This window comes from Odocoileus virginianus, chromosome 10 (assembly GCF_023699985.2).
Source record: "Odocoileus virginianus isolate 20LAN1187 ecotype Illinois chromosome 10, Ovbor_1.2, whole genome shotgun sequence".
In the NCBI taxonomy this organism is placed as follows: Eukaryota; Metazoa; Chordata; class Mammalia; order Artiodactyla; family Cervidae; genus Odocoileus; species Odocoileus virginianus.
In genome coordinates this window covers 72,577,170-72,586,016 of record NC_069683.1, presented here as the reverse complement: position 1 = coordinate 72,586,016, position 8,847 = coordinate 72,577,170, and the positions used below count along the sequence as shown (strand labels likewise).

The window sequence follows — 8,847 nt, the reverse complement described above, 5'->3', positions numbered from 1 at the left end:
TGTTGCAAGGCTTGTGTTCACTTGTCCTGGCCCCCCAGGCCTACCCTTTATGTCACAGGGCTTATGTGCACTTATTTAGGCTCACGCACCCCCCCCCCCCCCCCCCCCGTTCCACCCTGCCCCCTCATGCCGTGAGGTTTGTGTGCGCTGGAGAGGTTTGTATGCCACGCCTCTCTCGGCACCCTGGTCACGCCCTCTGCACCACGGGGCTTCTCTGGGCCTTTCTTGGTTCCCCAAACCCACTGTCTGGGGCAGGGGGCACAGTCTGTGAGCTGTTTATGGGCTGAGAAGTGCAGCTTTCTCTGTTCTCTGCCCTCCAAGTCCCTGCTTTGCCCAGTTTTCCAAGATTCTGCAGCTCCCCCTTTGGCCCGCCTGTGAGGGAGTTTCCTAGTACATCAGGAACTCTTCCTGATTCATGATTCCTCCCTCCCTTCAGGGCACCATCTGGATGGGAACCATCTAGAAGTTCTCCACGTTTTCCCTTTTTATGTCTCCATCCACTCTCCTACTTCATTCCAGGGAGCTTAGCCTACCCCTCTGGAGGCCTGGGGTCTTCTGCTGTCACCTAGAGGTTGCTTTGTATGAGTTGTTCTATATCTTGATGAGTTTTTGATGTGTTGTGGGGAGGCTGGCAATATCCCCATCTTACTCCTCTGCCTTCTTCTGCTCTCCTCTCATCATGCTTTTTATGTCTGTTTCTGGGTGATTAGTGATGTTGAACATAGCCATATTGACCATATATATATATTTATATGTGTGTGTGTGTGTTTTAGAAGGATTTTTATGCTGTATTAAAAAACCACAAAATAAAAGAAGAATCAGTCAACATATGTCTTAGAAGTCCTTCCCTGTGCCCACAGCTATGAAGGCTTCCTGTTACCTTGTTCTCCTCTGCTCAGTCTGCAGCTCACTGGAGATGACTCAGCCTCTAGTTTTTTAAATCAAACTTGTTCTACAAAATCCAAGGCCCTGAATCTATCTAAATTTTAGGAACATGTTTTGAGTACCTGTCCACCCAAATACTTCCCATTCGGATCACCAACAGACTCAACCCTCTGGAATTCTAAAAATATTCAGACTGCTTCATTATCAAGTGTCAAGACCTGCTCGACAAACAGGGTTTCCAAAGCGTGACACGGCAAGAGAACGAGAAACAAGACACAAGAATTCAGAGAAAAGCGAGGATCAGGGGACCAACACCACTCCGAGGTGAAGGTGCTGAAACTGAATCCAAGCCAGCTTTATTATACTTTATTATACTTTCAGTTGTGAATGAAACTATAACTCATGTGGCCTTCAGGGCCAAAGAACAAAATGATCATTAACCATTGAGTAATTAGGAAAAAGTAATCAATAACAAATCAATAACTAAGACTAATATTCTTATCTATAGATTTTCCACCAGATACGTAAAACATGTGGCTCTGAGACGCCAGTTGAGAAACAGTCTGGGGTCGGTTTTCCAACCCCAGGATCATATCTTGTTTTTGAGATTATGAACTGTTCCCTCTTGACTTGTTTCAAGAGTCTCATGCCTTATAGCACCCAGTTTATCAATAATTATAAATTTATTTTGCAGCCCTTGCAGGGGCCTGCTTTTCTTTTATTCTTCCTATCTCCTACAATCAAGGGTACTGGGAATTTCAAATATCACATTTTCTAACTTTGCCATATTTTTCACACTCTTGCTTGATTTCAACTTCCAAGTCTTCATCCACCTCTCCTGTACCAATCATGTTCTTGAGTGGGCCCACTTTGGTAGGGCACAAGTATTTTAGTTAGTGGATTTAAATCCAACTTCTTGGCTGAATCTTTCTTGATGGTGTCAGGCATATGATCTTGTCGTGCCTCCCCCCACCTCCCACTTTCTGGTCTCCACTGACAGTGTGATGCTCAGGCCTTGCTGGTGCTTCCTAAGACTGTGGCCTTCCCAGAAGCTGAACTTATTCACGATTTTATATGCTACCCTACCCCCATGTTGATGAGGAAGGAGTTGCTGAGGCTGACTGGGGATCTGGGTTTGTCTTGTTCCTTGTACACAGGGGGAGGAATAGCATCTTTGGAAGACTGTGAGCGAGGTCTTGAATCCTCTTCATGGGGAAGTCTCAGGGTAACTCTTTGTCCTTCTCTATAAGAGAAGTGGATGGTGTGATGGCAGCTCCACCCATCTTGCTCCTCTCTTGGTCATAACCTTCATCAGAATCTGGTTCTGGTCACCTGGAAAACCTACCAGCTTCATGCCTGTCTTTACATTTCTTTTCTCTCTCTTCTATTTCCTTCTGTCTTTCCAGCTCCCACTGTATCTGTTGCTCCTCTCTTTGGTGCTTCATTCTTTCTCATAATCGTTAGGAAAGCTGGGCTCATATTCATCAGATAAGAGGATCAAACCTTCTGCAGAAAACAACCTGGGAACAAGATTCTTGAGTCCCGTGGCTAAGTGCAGAGGGGGATCTGCTGCTCATCTGAAGGATCACCTTGCTTCAGATCGATTACTGAACCTAAGACTGCACTTTATATTGTCCTCTGGGTCTTGGTCTGAGTGAGAGCTGCCTTCTTCATCTGGAGCTGAGACTGCAGAAATTTGAAAGTTTTGGACCAGCCTTGTGTGTTTGAGTCACTGGTCTTCACTCCCAGGTCATTGTACAGAGACATCTTCGCACTTTAATGACTGCCCGCCTAGGTGATGCTTCTGAGCCGTGGCTGCACACCTGGGCTGGAGCTCTGGGGACATGGCAGGCTGGGTGCCAGACTGTTTTTTTAATTAAATTGTTCATTTTTTAATATTTGCTTGTATAATTTTAAAATATATTTTGAATATTAACCTCTTATCAGACATGTCATTTGCAAATATCTTTTTCCATCCAATAGGTTGCCTCTTAGTTTTGATAGGTTTCCTTTGCTGTGAAAATGTTTTCACATTTGATTAGGTCCCATTTATTTGTGTTTTTGTTCTCTTGCCTAAGGAGACAGAGTACCTCAAAATTATGACTAAAACTGATGTCAAAGAGCATACTGCCCATATTTTATTCCAGGAGTTTTATGGTTACAGGTCTTACCCTTAGTTCTTTAATCCATTTTATTTTTGTACCCAGTGTGAGAAAATGGTCTAGTTTCATTCTTTTACATGTAGCTGTCTAGTTTTCGTAGCACAGTTATTGAAGAGACTGTGTTTTCTCCATTGTATACTTTTGCCTTTTTTACTTTGGGTGCATGAGTTTATTTCTGGGCTCTCTACTCTGTTCTTCTGATTTATATGTCCATTTTTGTGTAGTACTATACTGTTTTGCTTACTGTAGCTTTGTAGTATAGTCTTAAGCCAGGGAGCCTGATACCTCTAGCTTTTTCCTTGTTTCCTCAAGGTTGCTTTTGCTATTCAGGGTATTTTGTTGTGCCATATAATTTTAAGATTATTTGTTCTAGTTCTGTAAAAAAATATTATGGGTATTTGGATAGAAATTGCACTGAAGCTGTAGATTACCTAGTTAAACAATAATAATTCTCCCAATTTATGAACATAGGATATTTATTTATTTGCATTGTCTTGAATTTCTTCCATCAGTGTTTTCTAGTTTTCAGAGTATAGGTCTTTCACCTCCTTAGTTAGCCTCTTTAGTTATCCTAGGTATTTTATTCCTCTTGATTTAGTTGTAAGTGACATTATTTTCTTGATTTCTCCTTCTGGTAGTTAATTATTAGTGTATAGAGAAGCAATAAATTTCTGTATATTAATCTCATATCCTGAAAAACTTATCCCTACCTGGAGAATTGCATGGACAGAGGAGCCTGGTGGGTTACAGTCCATGGGGTTGTGAAGAGACAGACATGACTGAGCAACTAACACCAAAAATAGCCAATTAACAAAAAATATCATGACAGTTTCAGGTTCTATATATAGTGTAATATCATCTGTGAACAGTGAGCTTTTTTCCATTTTGCTTAAAAAAATTTTTTTTTAATTGTCTGATTGTTGTGACTAGGACTTTCAATTACATATTGAATAAAAGCAGTCAAATTGGGCTTGTTTGTCTTGTTCCTGATCTTTAAGAAAATACTTTGTTTTTCATTATTAAATATGATGTTAAATATGGATTTGTCATAAATGACCTTTATTATGGTGAGATTGTTATTGTTCACTCAGCCATGTCTGACTCTGTGGTCACATGGACTACAGCACGTCAGGATTCCTGTCCTTCACTGTCTCCCAGAGTTTGCTCAAATGCATCCCCATTGAGTCAGTGATGCCATCTAAGGTTCACTAGTTTGATCTCCTTGCTGTCCAAGGGACTCTCAAGAGTCTTCTCTAGCACCACATTTTGAAAGCATCAATTCTTCAACTATCAGCCTTCTTTATGGTCCAACTCTTACATCTGTACATGACTACTGGAAAAACTGTAACTTTGACTATATGGACCTTTGTTGGCTAAGTGATGTCTCTGGTTCACCTTAGCTTTTCTTCCAAGGAGTAAGTATCTTTGAATTTTGTGGCTGCAGTCACTATCTACAGTGATTTTGGACCCCAAGAAAATAAAGTCTGTCACTGTTATCATTTTTTTCCCCATATATTTGCCGTGATGTGATGGGACTGGATGCCATGATTTTAGTGATTTGAATGTTAAATTTTCAGCCAGCCTTTTCACTCTCCTCTTTCACCTTCATCAAGAGGTTCTTTAGTTCTTCCTCACTTTTTGCTACTAGGGTGGTGTCATCTGTATATCTGAAGTTATTGATATTTCTCTGCACAAACTTCATTCCAGTTTGTGATTCATTCAGCCTAGCATTTTGCATGATGTACTCTGCATATAAGTTAAAAAAGCAGGGTGACAATATATAGCCTCGACATACTCCTTTCTTGATTTGTAACCAGTCTGTTGTTCCTTGTCCAGTTCTAACTGTTGCTTCTTGACCTGTATAAAGGTTTCTCAGGAGCCAGGTAAAGTGGTCTGGTATTACCATCTCTTGAAGAATTTTCCACAGTTTATCGTGATCCACACAGTCAAAGGTTTTAGCATAGTCAATGAAGCAGAGGTAGATGTTTTCCTGTTCTTTTGCTTTTTCTATGGTCCAACAAATGTTGGCAATTTGATCTCTGATTCCTCTGCCTTTTTAAAATCCAGTTTATATATCTGGAAGTTCTTTTTTCACATACTGTTGAAGCCTAGCTTGAAGGGTTTTGTGCATTACATTGCTAGCATGTGAAATGAGCACAACTGTGTGGTAGTTTGAACATTCTTTGCCATTCCCCTTCTTTAGGGTTGGAATTAAAGTTGACTTTTTCCAGTCCTGTGACCATTGCTGAGATTTCCAAATTTGCTGACATATTGAGTGAAACATTTTAACAGGACCGTCTTTTAAGATTTGAAATAGCTAAGCTGGAATTCCACCACCTCCACTAACTTTGTTTGTAGTAATGTTTCTGAAGGTCCACTTGACTTCAGAATCCAGGATACCTGGCTCTAGGTGAATGACCATACCATTGTGGTTATCTGCATCATCAAGACTTTAAAAACAAAAACAAAAACAAAAACAGTTCTTCCATGTTTTATTCTCTTCTGCATCTGTTAGGTCCTTGCTGTTTCTGTCCTTTACTGTGCCCATCTTTGCATGAAGTATTTGCTTGATATCTCTAATTTTCATGAAGAGATCTCTAGTCTTTCCCATTCTATTGTTTTCCTGATTCCTAAAATATTGATCTTCACTCTTGCCATCTCCTGTTTGACCACACCCAATTTACCTTGATTCATGGACCTAACATTCCAGGTTACTATACAATATTGTTTTTTTTTTTTTTTTTTTTTTACAGCATCGGACTTTACTTCCACAACTAGATACATCTGCAAATGGGCATCGTTTCTGCCTTGGTTCAACCTGTTCATTCTTTCTGGAGCTATTTCTCTGCTCTTCCCTCAACATATGTTTATATATGTTCTCTTAATATAAGCTTTGTTGAATTTTTATCATAAATGCATGTTACATTTTGTCAAATACTTTTTTTGCATCTGTTGATGTAATCAGGTGAATTTTATTCTGTCATGTTGATTGATATGGATATTGAATAATCCTTATATCCCTGGAATAAATTCCACTTTAATATGATCTATGATCCTCTTTAAGTATGGTTGAATTTTGTCTGTTACTATTTCGTTGAGGAATTTTGTGAGTGTTAATCAGAGTTGTTGGCTTTTAATTTTCTTTTATTGTAGTTTCTTTGTATGTTTTTGGCATCAGGGTAATACTGACCATAGTAGAATACCTTTGGAAGTATTACAGTTCCTTCAGGCTTTTGCAGAACTTTGAGAAGAATGGGTATGAACTCTTTTGTAAATATTTGGTAAAATTCTTCTGTGAAGTCTTACTGTCTTGGACTTTTTTGTTGGGATTTTTTTGATTACTGCTTCAGTTTAATGCTAGTATTCAGTACATTCAGTTTTTCTATTTCTTCCTGATAAAGTCTTGGACAAGTGTATGCTTCTGGCAATTTATCCATTGCTTCTAAATTAAACCAATTTGTTATCATATAACTGTTCATAGTAATCTCATAATTATTTATATTTCTTTGATATTGGTTGTAACTTTTTTCATTTCTAATTATGTTTATTTGGACCCTCTTTCTTTCTTAATGTGTCTCCCTAAAGGTTTATTGATTCTGTTTATATTTTCAAATAATAAACTTTTAGTTCTACTGATTTTTTTGTTTGTTTTTGATCTCTATTTTATTTGCTTCTTCTCATTATTTCTTTTCTTCTGCTGATTTTAGGCTTTCTTTCTTTCTTTTTTTAAAAAAAATAATTCCATTAGATGGAAAGGATTTGAGATATTTCTTGTCTGTTTAGGTGAGCCTGTATCTGTATAAACTTCCCTCTTAGAACACCTTTTGCTATATCCCATAGATTTTGGAAAAACTTGTTTCTATTTTCATTTTCTCAAGGTACTTTTTTGTTTGTTTCCTTTGTTGCTTCATTGGTTTTTTAGTAGTGTTGCTTAGTCTCCACATTTTTGTGCTCCCACTCCCCACAGCTTTCTTCCTGTTATTTGTTTTTAGTTTCTTATTATTATAGTTGGTAAAAATGCTTGGTATAATTGCAATCATCTTAAATTTATTGTGACTTGTTTTGTGGCCTAGTGTATTATCTATCCTGGAGAAACACCCATATGCATTTGAAAAGAATTTGTATTCTACTGGTTTTGGATGGAGTGTCCTATGGATATGTATTAAGACCATCTAATCTAACATATAACTTAAAGCCACTGTTTCCTTATTGATTTTGTGTTTGGATGATCTATTGATATAGGTGGCTATTTGCATTACTGTCAATTTCTCTCTTTTGTCTGTTAATATTTTCTTTATATTTAGGTGCTCCTGTATTAGTTGCATGTATGTTTATGAATGTTAAATCCTTTTCTTGAATTGGCCCTTTTATCATTAAACAATGTCCTACTTTGTCTTTTAAGACTTTTTGAATTGGAACATTTAGTCCATTGACATTTAAAGTGATTATTGACAGGTATGCACGTATTGTCATTTTGGTACTTGTGTTCTTATTGTTTTCATAATTCTCTTTTTTTTTTCTTCTTTTAATTCTCTTTTTTCTTCTTCTTTTCTTCTTTTTCCCTGTGGTTTGATGCTTTTCTTCCGTTTTATGTTTGGGTTCCTTCCTCTTTGTTTTTGTGTGTCTGTTATAGCTTTTTTATTTGTGGTTACTATGAGTTTCATGTATATTGATCTATAAATATATCTACTTGTTTGAAATAGTCATTTAAGTTTAAACACATTATAAAAGCTCTATATTTTTTGCTTTCTCCTCTACATTTTAGGTTTTGGTGTAATATTTTACTCTCTATGTATATCCTTTAGTTGTTGATTGTAGTTGTAATTGATTTTACAGTTTTTGTCTTTTAACCTTTACACTGACTTAAGAGGTTGATCCATTGAATTTCTTATGTATTTACATTTACCAGTGAGATATTTCTTATTTTTTTAAAAGGCTTTTTCTTTTTCTCTAAAGAGCCTTTGACATTTCTTGTAGGGCTGATTTAGTAGTAATAAAGTTTGTTTGTTTGCTTTCTTAGCAAGCTCTGTATCTTTCCTTCAATTCTCAATGATAACCTTGCCTGGAAGAGTTGGTTGTAGGCTTTTTCCTTTTAATACTTGAAATGTATCATGCCATGCCCTTCTAGCCTGCAAAGTTTCTACTGAAAAATTCCCTGATAGCCTGATGGGGTTTCCTTTGTATGTAACTCTGTTTTTTTGTTTGTTTGTTTGTTTGTTTTGTTGTTGTTGTCATTAAAATTCTGTCTTTATTTTTAACTTTTGCCTTTTAAATTATGGTATGTATTTTTGTGATTCTCTGAATTCATGCTATTTGGGGCTCTTAATATCTGTTAGGAAAGTTTTCAGCCATATTTTCATGGAATACATTTTCTGCCCCTTTCTCTCTCTCTCTCTCTTTTTTTCTGGATCCCCTATAATGCAAATATTTGTAACTTGACTCTATCCTAGAGGTTTCTTAAACTATCCTAAGTAAAATTTTCTTCTATATGACATTCTGAATTGGATGGTTTCTGACAGTTTATTGTATTTTTCTGTTATGATCAGATCTTTTTGATGTTTTCTAGTTCTTTGGTGAAGTTCTCACTGTGTTGTTCTATTCTTTTCCCAAATTCAGTGAGAATTTTTGTCACTACTGCTTTGAAGTCTTTATCAGATAAATTAGCTATCTCCATTTCATTATTTTTCCCCTGTGGGGTTTATCTTGTTCTTTCCTTTGGAACATATTCCTCTGGTCTCATTTTGCTTGACTTTCTGTGGTTTTATTCTTGAAAGCAGGCAAAACAGTTACCTATCCTGAT

The 8,847-nt window shown here is 37.1% G+C and overlaps 1 pseudogene; it reads right to left on the bottom strand.

Moving 5' to 3' along the window:
* Positions 1 to 941: 941 nt before the first annotated feature.
* LOC110142489 (splicing factor 45-like) lies at positions 942 to 2,652 on the bottom strand (annotated as a pseudogene).
* Positions 2,653 to 8,847: the final 6,195 nt, after the last annotated feature.